Genomic DNA, 12,124 nt, shown 5'->3' with positions numbered 1-12,124 from the left:
TCGTGCGGCGCGCGAGGTCTGCTCTCTTCACAAGAGGCTTTATTAGGGAGTGCTAAGGCAAGGTTCTGTGCCCTCCACCCTCATCGCAACACCCATGGGAGCCTCCGGTCGTCAATAGACCGCCGCACCGGCCTCTGACTGACTCTCAGAATGGACGGAAAGAGCCGGGTAAGCCTTTCAAAAGATTCGACCACGTGCCGAAAACTTTAGACTTCCGTGAGCTCTCCGGCTTGCACCGAGACCCGAAGTCGACGTGCTAAGCACCACGGGACCCCTTTCGCCTGCAGGTCCCGAGCCGCCTTTATTTGCTGTTACGAGCATCGTGTGCCCCAAACCTGCGTGACAAGCACCGCAGGGCGGCAGAGCCATCGCACTTGGCCGGGTGGCAGAGGAGGACCAGACTATTCACAGATAGCGGCCCAACGACTCCCAGAGCCGGTCGTGCGGCGCGCGAGGTCTGCTCTCTTCACAAGAGGCTTTATTAGGGAGTGCTAAGGCAAGGTTCTGTGCCCTCCACCCTCATCGCAACACCCATGGGAGCCTCCGGTCGTCAATAGACCGCCGCACCGGCCTCTGACTGACGCTCAGAATGGACGGAAAGAGCCGGGTAAGCCTTTCAAAAGATTCGACCACGTGCCGAAAACTTTAGACTTCCGTGAGCTCTCCGGCTTGCACCGAGACCCGAAGTCGACGTGCTAAGCACCACGGGACCCCTTTCGCCTGCAGGTCCCGAGCCGCCTTTATTTGCTGTTACGAGCATCGTGTGCCCCATACCTGCGTGACAAGCACCGCAGGGCGGCAGAGCCATCGCACTTGGCCGGGTGGCAGAGGAGGACCAGACTATTCACAGATAGCGGCCCAACGACTCCCAGAGCCGGTCGTGCGGCGCGCGAGGTCTGCTCTCATCACAAGAGGCTTTAGGGAGTGCTCAGGCAAGGGTCAGCCCGCAGCCTTCCTGGCAACACCCAGGGGAACCAGGCCACTCGCGTCTCTCGCCTTCATTTTCGACACGAGCGCCTGCGGAGGGCCACCACCCCCTCCGATTGTCAAGAGACCTCCGCACCGGCCTCTGACTTACTCTCAGAATGGACGGAAAGAGCCGGGTAAGCCTTTGAAAAGATTCGACCACGTGCCGAAAACTTTAGACTTCCGTGAGCTCTCCGGCTTGCACCGAGACCCGAAGTCGACGTGCTTAGCACCACGGGACCCCTTTCGCCTGCAGGTCCCGAGCCGCCTTTTATTTTTGTTACGAGTATCGTGTTCCCCAAACCTGGGTGACGAGCACCGCAGGGCGGCAGAGCCATCGCGCTTGTCCGGGTGGCAGAGGAGGACCAGACTATTCACAAATAGCGGCCCAACGACTCCCAGAGCCGGTCGTGCGGCACGCGAGGTCTGCTCTCATCACAAGAGGCTTTAGGGAGTGCTCAGGCAACGGTCAGCCCGCAGCCTTCTTGGCAACACCCAAGGGAACCAGGCCACTCGCGTCTCTCGCCTTCATTTTGGACACGAGCGCCTGTGGAGGGACGGCCGGAGTCAACGTGGGGTTTGCCCGCCCTCCAATAGTGTCAAAAGACCGCCGCACAAGTCTCTGACCGACTCTTAGAACAGACAGAAAGAGTTTGTCAAATCTGTCAAAAAATTGACAAAGTGTCAAAAATTCGACTTCCAAGAGCTCTCCGGCATGCACTCATACCTGTCATTAAAGTGCTATGCCCGTGGAACCGTTTTTCGGATGCCTTTCAGAACGGTCCCGCGCCGCCATTTTGTTCTAAAAATCGTGTTCCCATATATCTCCGGGTACCCCGCCAACCTCACTGCGGAAAAACTACAAGTGGCACTGAATGGGTCTGAATTCCAAATTTGACTGCATCGGTCTGGAACTCGGTCCGGTCAAAACCGTTTGGATTTTCCTCGGTCCGGACTTCCGCGACAGACAAAGTTAAAGTTTTCGGGCTGCAGGCACAAAACGACAGCTGGCCATTTGCCGGGCTCAACTCACCCAATTCCTCCGGCACTTCGGAGCACATGTTCGGCGTAGGTTTGCGAATCTTTCCCGATGCTTCAGCATTTTCCTCCGCTGACACTTAGAATATTTTTCACACTTTGCTGAAAATTTTTCTAAGTGTTTTTTCCCAAGTTTTTCTGGTTACTGATTTCTTCTTTTTAAACATTTTTCTAAGTTTTTCTGGTTACTCACTTCTTCTTTTTAAACATTTTTCGCAGTTTTTCTGGTTACTCATTTCTTCTTTTTAAACATTTTTCTAAGTTTTTCTGGTTACTGATTTCTTCTTTTTAAACATTTTTCTAAGTTTTTCTGGTTACTCATTTCTTCTTTTTAAACATTTTTCTAAGTTTTCCAGGTTACTGATTTCTTCTTTTTAAACATTTTTCTAAGTTTTTCTGGTTACTGATTTCTTCTTTTTAAACATTTTTCTAAGTTTTTCTGGTTACTCATTTCTTCTTTTTAAACATTTTTCTAAGTTTTCCAGGTTACTGATTTCTTCTTTTTAAACATTTTTCGCAGTTTTTCTGGTTACTGATTTCTTCTTTTTAAACATTTTTCTAAGTTTTTCTGGTTACTCACTTCTTCTTTTTAAACATTTTTCTAAGTTTTTCTGGTTACTGATTTCTTCTTTTTAAACATTTTTCTAAGTTTTTCTGGTTACTCACTTCTTCTTTTTAAACATTTTTCTAAGTTTTTCTGGTTACTCACTTCTTCTTTTTAAACATTTTTCTAAGTTTTCCAGGTTACTGATTTCTTCTTTTTAAACATTTTTCGCAGTTTTTCTGGTTACTGATTTCTTCTTTTTAAACATTTTTCTAAGTTTTTCTGGTTACTCACTTCTTCTTTTTAAACATTTTTCTAAGTTTTTCTGGTTACTGATTTCTTCTTTTTAAACATTTTTCTAAGTTTTTCTGGTTACTCACTTCTTCTTTTTAAACATTTTTCTAAGTTTTTCTGGTTACTGATTTCTTCTTTTTAAACATTTTTCTAAGTTTTTCTGGTTACTCATTTCTTCTTTTTAAACATTTTTCTAAGTTTTCCAGGTTACTCATTTCTTCTTTTTAAACATTTTTCGCAGTTTTTCTGGTTACTGATTTCTTCTTTTTAAACATTTTTCTAAGTTTTTCTGGTTACTCATTTCTTCTTTTTAAACATTTTTCTAAGTTTTCCAGGTTACTGATTTCTTCTTTTTAAACATTTTTCGCAGTTTTTCTGGTTACTGATTTCTTCTTTTTAAACATTTTTCTAAGTTTTCCAGGTTACTGATTTCTTCTTTTTAAACATTTTTCGCAGTTTTTCTGGTTACTGATTTCTTCTTTTTAGACATTTTTCTAAGTTTTTCTGGTTACTCACTTCTTCTTTTTAAACATTTTTCTAAGTTTTTCTGGTTACTGATTTCTTCTTTTTAAACATTTTTCTAAGTTTTTCTGGTTACTCACTTCTTCTTTTTAAACATTTTTCTAAGTTTTTCTGGTTACTGATTTCTTCTTTTTAAACATTTTTCTAAGTTTTCCAGGTTACTGATTTCTTCTTTTTAAACATTTTTCGCAGTTTTTCTGGTTACTGATTTCTTCTTTTTAGACATTTTTCTAAGTTTTTCTGGTTACTCACTTCTTCTTTTTAAACATTTTTCTAAGTTTTCCTGGTTACTCATTTCTTCTTTTTAAACATTTTTCGCAGTTTTTCTGGTTACTCACTTCTTCTTTTTAAACATTTTTCTAAGTTTTCCTGGTTACTCATTTCTTCTTTTTAAACATTTTTCGCAGTTTTTCTGGTTACTGATTTCTTCTTTTTAAACATTTTTCTAAGTTTTTCTGGTTACTCACTTCTTCTTTTTAAACATTTTTCTAAGTTTTTCTGGTTACTGATTTCTTCTTTTTAAACATTTTTCTAAGTTTTTCTGGTTACTCACTTCTTCTTTTTAAACATTTTTCTAAGTTTTCCAGGTTACTGATTTCTTCTTTTTAAACATTTTTCTAAGTTTTCCTGGTTACTCATTTCTTCTTTTTAAACATTTTTCTAAGTTTTTCTGGTTACTCATTTCTTCTTTTTAAACATTTTTCGCAGTTTTTCTGGTTACTCACTTCTTCTTTTTAAACATTTTTCTAAGTTTTTCTGGTTACTGATTTCTTCTTTTTAAACATTTTTCTAAGTTTTCCTGGTTACTCATTTCTTCTTTTTAAACATTTTTCTAAGTTTTCCTGGTTACTCATTTCTTCTTTTTAACCATTTTTCTAAGTTTTTCTGGTTACTGATTTCTTCTTTTTAAACATTTTTCTAAGTTTTCCTGGTTACTCATTTCTTCTTTTTAAACATTTTTCTAAGTTTTTCTGGTTACTGATTTCTTCTTTTTAAACATTTTTCTAAGTTTTTCTGGTTACTCACTTCTTCTTTTTAAACATTTTTCTAAGTTTTTCTGGTTACTCACTTCTTCTTTTTAAACATTTTTCTAAGTTTTCCAGGTTACTGATTTCTTCTTTTTAAACATTTTTCGCAGTTTTTCTGGTTACTGATTTCTTCTTTTTAAACATTTTTCTAAGTTTTTCTGTTTACTCATTTAGCACTTTCAGGCACTTTCCCATCATTTCCTCGTTCCCGATTTCACCCTTTAAAACGCTTTCGGGCATTTCCCTAAGTTTTGCAGTTCACTCGTTTGGGACTCACTGACACCTTCTCTAGCTTCCCTGCTCACTTTTTTCGTAATGTTGAGAAAATTCGAACCCTTTCCTTAACTATGCCGGTTACTGACTTCACCGCTTCAGACCCTTGTCCCCGTAACGAAAGATACCAGTTCCCACCGTGGGAAATGCATGAAAATCGGCCTGTACACGGGGGAGGCACCCGCCTCGAAGACGAGACCGTCGGCAGAACCGCCGGGTCAAACCCGGCTGAGCTACCCGGCTTACAAGTCTCAAAGTCGGGTTGAGCAGTCACGTTCACTCCCATTCCCTTTTGGACCACTTCCCACGGTTGGAAATGCATGAAAATCGGCCTGGACACGGGGGAGGGTCCGCCCTCGAAGACGAGACCGTCGGCAGAACCACCGGGTCAAACCCGGCTGAGCTACCCGGCTTACAAGTCTCAAAGTCGGTATGAGCAGTCACGTTCACTCCCATTCCCTTTTGGACCACTTCCCACGGTTGGAAATGCATGAAAATCGGCCTGTACACGGGGGAGGCACCCGCCCCGAAGACGAGACCGTCGGCAGAACCGCCGGGTCAAACCCGGCTGACCTACCCGGCTTACAAGTCTCAAAGTCGGGTTGAGAAGTCACGTTCACTCCCATTCCCTTTTGGACCACTTCCCACCGATAGAAATGCACGAAATTCGGCCTGGGCACGGTGGGCGCTCCCCCCTCGAAGACGGGACCGTCGGCAGAACCGCCGGATCAAACCCGGCTGAGCTACCCGGCTTACAAGTCTCAAAGTCGGTATGAGCAGTCACGTCCACCCCCATTCCCTTTTGGGCCACTTCCCACGCTTCGAAATGCATGAAAATCGGCCTGAACACGGGGGAGGGTCCGCCCTCGAAGACGAGACCGTCGGCAGAACCACCGGGTCAAACCCGGCTGAGCTACCCGGCTTACAAGTCTCAAAGTCGGTATGAGCAGTCACGTTCACTCCCATTCCCTTTTGGACCACTTCCCACCGTTGGAAATGCATGAAAATCGGCCTGTACACGGGGGAGGCCCCCCTCGCGAAGGCGAGACCGTCGGCAGAACCGCCGGGTCAAACCCGGCTGAGCTACCCGGCTCGGAAGCGCCAAAGTCGGCTTGAGCAGTCACATTCACTCCCATCCCCTTTTGGACCACTTCCGGCGGTTCGAAATGCATGAAAATCGGCCTGTACACGGGGGAGGCACCCGCCTCGAAGACGAGACCGTCGGCAGAACCGCCGGATCAAACCCGGCTGAGCTACCCGGCTCGGAAGCCTCAAAGTCGGTTTGAGCAGTCACATTCACTCCCATCGACCTTTGGACCACTTCCCACCGATAGAAATGCACGAAAATCGGCCTGTACACGGGGGAGGGCCCCCTCTCGAAGGCGAGACCGTCGGCAGCACCGCCGGGTCAAACCCGGCTGAGCTACCCGGGTTAGAAGCCTCAAAGTCGGCTTGAGCAGTCACGTTCACTCCCATCCCCTTTTGGACCCCTTCCCACGGTTCGAAATGCATGAAAATCGGCCTGAACACGGGGGAGGCACCCGCCCCGAAGACGAGACCGTCGGCAGAACCGCCGGGTCAAACCCGGCTGAGCTACCCGGCTCGGAAGCGCCAAAGTCGGCTTGAGCAGTCACATTCACTCCCATCCCCTTTTGGACCACTTCCGGCGGTTCGAAATGCATGAAAATCGGCCTGTACACGGGGGAGGCACCCGCCTCGAAGACGAGACCGTCGGCAGAACCGCCGGATCAAACCCGGCTGAGCTACCCGGCTCGGAAGCGCCAAAGTCGGGTTGAGCAGTCACGTTCACTCCCATCCGCTTTTGGACCACTTCCCACGGTTGGAAATGCACGAAAATCGGCCTGTACACGGGGGAGGCACCCGCCTCGAAGACAAGACCGTCGGCAGAACCGCCGGGTCAAACCCGGCCGAGCTACCCGGCTTACAAGTCTCAAAGTCGGGTTGAGCAGTCACGTCAACCCCCATTCCCTTTTGGACCACTTCCCACGGTTGGAAATGCACGAGATTCGGCCTGAGCACGGTGGGCGCTCCCCCCTCGAAGACGGGACCGTCGGCAGAACCGCCGGATCAAACCCGGCTGAGCTACCCGGCTTACAAGTCTCAAAGTCGGTATGAGCAGTCACGTCCACCCCCATTCCCTTTTGGACCACTTCCCACGGTTGGAAATGCATGAAAATCGGCCTGGACACGGGGGAGGGTCCGCCCTCGAAGACGAGACCGTCGGCAGAACCACCGGGTCAAACCCGGCTGAGCTACCCGGCTTACAAGTCTCAAAGTCGGTATGAGCAGTCACGTTCACTCCCATTCCCTTTTGGACCACTTCCGGCGGTTGGAAATGCATGAAAATCGGCCTGTACACGGGGGAGGCCCCCCTCGCGAAGGCGAGACCGTCGGCAGAACCGCCGGGTCAAACCCGGCTGAGCTACCCGGCTTACAAGTCTCAAAGTCGGGTTGAGCAGTCACGTTCACTCCCATTCCCTTTTGGACCACTTCCCACCGATAGAAATGCACGAAATTCGGCCTGGGCACGGTGGGCGCTGCCCCCTCGAAGACGAGACCGTCGGCAGAACCGCCGGATCAAGCCCGGCTGAGCTACCCGGCTTACAAGTCTCAAAGTCGGTATGAGCAGTCACGTCCACCCCCATTCCGTTTTGGACCACTTCCCACGGTTCTAAATGCATGAAATTCGGCCTGAACACGGGGGAGGCTCCCCCCTCGAAGGCGGGACCGTCGGCAGAACCGCCGGGTCAAACCCGGCCGACCTACCCGGCTTACAAGTCTCAAAGTCGGGTTGAGCAGTCACATTCACTCCCATCGACCTTTGGACCACTTCCCACCGTTGGAAATGCATGAAAATCGGCCTGAACACGGGGGAGTCTCCCCCCTCGATGACGAGACCGTCGGCAGAACCGCCGGATCAAACCCGGCCGAGCTACCCGGGTTAGAAGCCTCAAAGTCGGTATGAGCAGTCACGTTCACCCCCATTCCCTTTTGGACCACTTCCCACGGTTCGAAATGCATGAAAATCGGCCTGTACACGGTGGAGGGTCCGCCCCCGATGACGAGACCGTCGGCAGAACCGCCGGGCCAAACCCGGCTGAGCTACCCGGCTCGGAAGCGCCAAAGTCGGCTTGAGCAGTCACATTCACTCCCATCCCCTTTTGGACCACTTCCCACGGTTCGAAATGCATGAAAATCGGCCTGTACACGGGGGAGGCAACCGCCTCGAAGACGAGACCGTCGGCAGAACCGCCGGATCAAACCCGGCTGAGCTACCCGGCTCGGAAGCCTCAAAGTCGGGTTGAGCAGTCACATTCACTCCCATCGACCTTTGGACCACTTCCCACCGATAGAAATGCACGAAAATCGGCCTGTACACGGGGGAGGGCCCCCTCTCGAAGGCGAGACCGTCGGCAGCACCGCCGGGTCAAACCCGGCTGAGCTACCCGGGTTAGAAGCCTCAAAGTCGGCTTGAGCAGTCACGTTCACTCCCATCCCCTTTTGGACCCCTTCCCACGGTTCGAAATGCATGAAAATCGGCCTGAACACGGGGGAGGCACCCGCCCCGAAGACGAGACCGTCGGCAGAACCGCCGGGTCAAACCCGGCTGAGCTACCCGGCTCGGAAGCGCCAAAGTCGGCTTGAGCAGTCACATTCACTCCCATCCCCTTTTGGACCACTTCCGGCGGTTCGAAATGCATGAAAATCGGCCTGTACACGGGGGAGGCACCCGCCTCGAAGACGAGACCGTCGGCAGAACCGCCGGATCAAACCCGGCTGAGCTACCCGGCTCGGAAGCGCCAAAGTCGGGTTGAGCAGTCACGTTCACTCCCATCCGCTTTTGGACCACTTCCCACGGTTGGAAATGCACGAAAATCGGCCTGTACACGGGGGAGGCACCCGCCTCGAAGACAAGACCGTCGGCAGAACCGCCGGGTCAAACCCGGCCGAGCTACCCGGCTTACAAGTCTCAAAGTCGGGTTGAGCAGTCACGTCAACCCCCATTCCCTTTTGGACCACTTCCCACGGTTGGAAATGCACGAGATTCGGCCTGAGCACGGTGGGCGCTCCCCCCTCGAAGACGGGACCGTCGGCAGAACCGCCGGATCAAACCCGGCTGAGCTACCCGGCTTACAAGTCTCAAAGTCGGTATGAGCAGTCACGTCCACCCCCATTCCCTTTTGGACCACTTCCCACGGTTGGAAATGCATGAAAATCGGCCTGGACACGGGGGAGGGTCCGCCCTCGAAGACGAGACCGTCGGCAGAACCACCGGGTCAAACCCGGCTGAGCTACCCGGCTTACAAGTCTCAAAGTCGGTATGAGCAGTCACGTTCACTCCCATTCCCTTTTGGACCACTTCCGGCGGTTGGAAATGCATGAAAATCGGCCTGTACACGGGGGAGGCCCCCCTCGCGAAGGCGAGACCGTCGGCAGAACCGCCGGGTCAAACCCGGCTGAGCTACCCGGCTTACAAGTCTCAAAGTCGGGTTGAGCAGTCACGTTCACTCCCATTCCCTTTTGGACCACTTCCCACCGATAGAAATGCACGAAATTCGGCCTGGGCACGGTGGGCGCTGCCCCCTCGAAGACGAGACCGTCGGCAGAACCGCCGGATCAAACCCGGCCGACCTACCCGGCTTACAAGTCTCAAAGTCGGGTTGAGCAGTCACATTCACTCCCATCGACCTTTGGACCACTTCCCACCGTTGGAAATGCATGAAAATCGGCCTGAACACGGGGGAGTCTCCCCCCTCGATGACGAGACCGTCGGCAGAACCGCCGGATCAAACCCGGCTGAGCTACCCGGCTCGGAAGCGCCAAAGTCGGGTTGAGCAGTCACGTTCACTCCCATCCCCTTTTGGACCACTTCCCACGGTTGGAAATGCATGAAAATCGGCCTGTACACGGGGGAGGCACCCGCCCCGAAGACGAGACCGTCGGCAGAACCGCCGGATCAAACCCGGCTGAGCTACCCGGCTCGGAAGCGCCAAAGTCGGCTTGAGCAGTCACGTTCACTCCCATTCCCTTTTGGACCACTTCCCACGGTTCGAAATGCACAATATTCGGCCTGAACACGGGGGACGCTCCCCCCTCGAAGACGAGACCGACGGCAGAACCGCCGGGTCAAACCCGGCTGAGCTACCCGGCTCGGAAGCGCCAAAGTCGGGTTGAGCAGTCACGTTCACTCCCATCCCCTTTTGGACCACTTCCCACGGTTGGAAATGCATGAAAATCGGCCTGTACACGGGGGAGGCACCCGCCTCGAAGACAAGACCGTCGGCAGACCCGCCGGATCAAACCCGGCTGAGCTATCCGGGTAAGAAGCCTCAGAGTCGGGTTGAGCAGTCACGTTCACTCCCATCCCCTTTTGGACCACTTCCCACGGTTGGAAATGCACGAAAATCGGCCTGTACACGGGGGAGGCACCCGCCTCGAAGACAAGACCGTCGGCAGAACCGCCGGGTCAAACCCGGCCGAGCTACCCGGCTTACAAGTCTCAAAGTCGGGTTGAGCAGTCACGTCAACCCCCATTCCCTTTTGGACCACTTCCCACGGTTGGAAATGCACGAGATTCGGCCTGAGCACGGTGGGCGCTCCCCCCTCGAAGACGGGACCGTCGGCAGAACCGCCGGATCAAACCCGGCTGAGCTACCCGGCTTACAAGTCTCAAAGTCGGTATGAGCAGTCACGTCCACCCCCATTCCCTTTTGGACCACTTCCCACGGTTGGAAATGCATGAAAATCGGCCTGGACACGGGGGAGGGTCCGCCCTCGAAGACGAGACCGTCGGCAGAACCACCGGGTCAAACCCGGCTGAGCTACCCGGCTTACAAGTCTCAAAGTCGGTATGAGCAGTCACGTTCACTCCCATTCCCTTTTGGACCACTTCCGGCGGTTGGAAATGCATGAAAATCGGCCTGTACACGGGGGAGGCCCCCCTCGCGAAGGCGAGACCGTCGGCAGAACCGCCGGGTCAAACCCGGCTGAGCTACCCGGCTTACAAGTCTCAAAGTCGGGTTGAGCAGTCACGTTCACTCCCATTCCCTTTTGGACCACTTCCCACCGATAGAAATGCACGAAATTCGGCCTGGGCACGGTGGGCGCTGCCCCCTCGAAGACGAGACCGTCGGCAGAACCGCCGGATCAAGCCCGGCTGAGCTACCCGGCTTACAAGTCTCAAAGTCGGTATGAGCAGTCACGTCCACCCCCATTCCGTTTTGGACCACTTCCCACGGTTCTAAATGCATGAAATTCGGCCTGAACACGGGGGAGGCTCCCCCCTCGAAGGCGGGACCGTCGGCAGAACCGCCGGGTCAAACCCGGCCGACCTACCCGGCTTACAAGTCTCAAAGTCGGGTTGAGCAGTCACATTCACTCCCATCGACCTTTGGACCACTTCCCACCGTTGGAAATGCATGAAAATCGGCCTGAACACGGGGGAGTCTCCCCCCTCGATGACGAGACCGTCGGCAGAACCGCCGGATCAAACCCGGCCGAGCTACCCGGGTTAGAAGCCTCAAAGTCGGTATGAGCAGTCACGTTCACCCCCATTCCCTTTTGGACCACTTCCCACGGTTCGAAATGCATGAAAATCGGCCTGTACACGGTGGAGGGTCCGCCCCCGATGACGAGACCGTCGGCAGAACCGCCGGGCCAAACCCGGCTGAGCTACCCGGCTCGGAAGCGCCAAAGTCGGCTTGAGCAGTCACATTCACTCCCATCCCCTTTTGGACCACTTCCCACGGTTCGAAATGCATGAAAATCGGCCTGTACACGGGGGAGGCAACCGCCTCGAAGACGAGACCGTCGGCAGAACCGCCGGATCAAACCCGGCTGAGCTACCCGGCTCGGAAGCCTCAAAGTCGGGTTGAGCAGTCACATTCACTCCCATCGACCTTTGGACCACTTCCCACCGATAGAAATGCACGAAAATCGGCCTGTACACGGGGGAGGGCCCCCTCTCGAAGGCGAGACCGTCGGCAGCACCGCCGGGTCAAACCCGGCTGAGCTACCCGGGTTAGAAGCCTCAAAGTCGGCTTGAGCAGTCACGTTCACTCCCATCCCCTTTTGGACCCCTTCCCACGGTTCGAAATGCATGAAAATCGGCCTGAACACGGGGGAGGCACCCGCCCCGAAGACGAGACCGTCGGCAGAACCGCCGGGTCAAACCCGGCTGAGCTACCCGGCTCGGAAGCGCCAAAGTCGGCTTGAGCAGTCACATTCACTCCCATCCCCTTTTGGACCACTTCCGGCGGTTCGAAATGCATGAAAATCGGCCTGTACACGGGGGAGGCACCCGCCTCGAAGACGAGACCGTCGGCAGAACCGCCGGATCAAACCCGGCTGAGCTACCCGGCTCGGAAGCGCCAAAGTCGGGTTGAGCAGTCACGTTCACTCCCATCCGCTTTTGGACCACTTCCCACGGTTGGAAATG

The sequence above is a fragment of the Chiloscyllium punctatum genome, unplaced genomic scaffold (genome assembly GCF_047496795.1).
Source record: "Chiloscyllium punctatum isolate Juve2018m unplaced genomic scaffold, sChiPun1.3 scaffold_1883, whole genome shotgun sequence".
Classification (NCBI taxonomy): domain Eukaryota; kingdom Metazoa; phylum Chordata; class Chondrichthyes; order Orectolobiformes; family Hemiscylliidae; genus Chiloscyllium; species Chiloscyllium punctatum.
The sequence above is the reverse complement of the archived record's forward strand: the minus strand, read 5'-3'. Positions refer to the sequence as shown.